At 43.3% G+C, this 1,253-nt stretch overlaps 1 protein-coding gene across 3 annotated transcripts in view; it reads right to left on the reverse strand.

The window, feature by feature from the left end:
- Nucleotides 1-946, reverse strand: part of thbs2a (thrombospondin 2a) — a 19,350-nt gene extending 18,404 nt beyond the window's left edge. For 2 of the 3 annotated variants that reach the window (XM_032540647.1, XM_032540645.1), the window contains exon 1: nucleotides 1-246. This exon is cut by the window's left edge and continues 96 nt beyond it. The gene's annotated coding sequence lies outside the window, so the exon portion shown is untranslated. Of the gene's footprint in view, nucleotides 247-753 lie in introns of those variants that run through there. The other variant, XM_032540646.1, reaches the window with a different exon arrangement.
- Nucleotides 947-1,253: the final 307 nt, after the last annotated feature.

Below are 1,253 nucleotides of genomic sequence, written 5' to 3' on the forward strand. Positions count from 1 at the left end.
AAGCCGATGATTATGAGAAGTGGTATCTCCTGTAAACCTCGTGCGTAAAAAGCGTTAAGTCCACTTTGGTTCACTACATCCACAGGCTGCAGGACTTTAGGCACAACGGTGACTGAATGAGGCACCAACCTCCCTCCCCTTATATAAAGGCTCGCAGAGAGCCTGTCAATCAAACTATTTGGGGTATTCAACCATTTGCGACCGGTTGTTAAGAGACAGAGTTACATAATCATCTTCCAATGGCGTAATTTTCTTATCCGCGCTCGCACAGAGCCCCTGGTAGGGGGACCCCTCCTTTCCTCTCTCCCAACAGTGATGCCCACCATCCCCTCCCCATCTCAAACCCACCTTCCCACCGTGTCTGGAGCACTTTCACTGGGTAAGAGAGGTGGAGGGGAGTGGGCTTTTTTTTACTCTGGAGGGACAAAATTATGGCGATAAAGAAACCAAAAATACACGTGTTCAATAGCTGTAGCAGTGGTAGGCTAGGTGCTCTTGAAAACACAATAAAAGACAGCAGTTTTTTTTATAAACATTCAGATATGTGTGAGGTATTAAACAGAGCTTTGACCACAACTTTCCTGAATCGTATAGGTTATTTAACAAAGTAATAACACAAGCAAAAAGTAAAGATTTTGAAACAGTACTTTGACTGAAGCAGTGCTATAATTTAAAACTTGCAAAACATCAATAACTCAAAGTGAGAATCCCAGGTAGTATGCCCGCAATGTGAGAAAAAAGCATGACAATTACCTCTAATACAATAGATACTGGATGCTTCCACTTTGCTGGCAAGCAGTGTCTTGCGCCTGGAGGTCGTCAGGTTTTTGCCAAAGCTTACCTCTGAGTGTCAGGGAAAGAAAAGCTGATACTGCCACTGAACGTCTCATTCTTGGAGCACTGTAGAGGGATCATAGCTCTGGATGTGGGTAAGCCTATGTGTACCAATAGGATACGACTTAGAGATGGTTTGCGTCAATTGGAAACGTGCATTCCATTTAGAGGAAAAAAGTGGCTGAAGCGCAGACAGTTTCTTAACAAATGGGGATCCTGCTTTTCAACAACATGGATTAACTAACCTGACAGAAATTATAAACAGTAGTGCACGGTTAGTCAGACATACAAGAATATAACGATGCTCACTAATGGTAAAAGCATTCTGAAGTGACCAGAGAGAACATCACATTAAAACTGTCAGGGGTGGAAAAAATTGAAATGCCTCACAGACTTGCCCTCATTAGAGGTGGTGCAGC

Source organism: Etheostoma spectabile, chromosome 17 (assembly GCF_008692095.1).
Source record: "Etheostoma spectabile isolate EspeVRDwgs_2016 chromosome 17, UIUC_Espe_1.0, whole genome shotgun sequence".
NCBI lineage: Eukaryota > Metazoa > Chordata > Actinopteri > Perciformes > Percidae > Etheostoma > Etheostoma spectabile.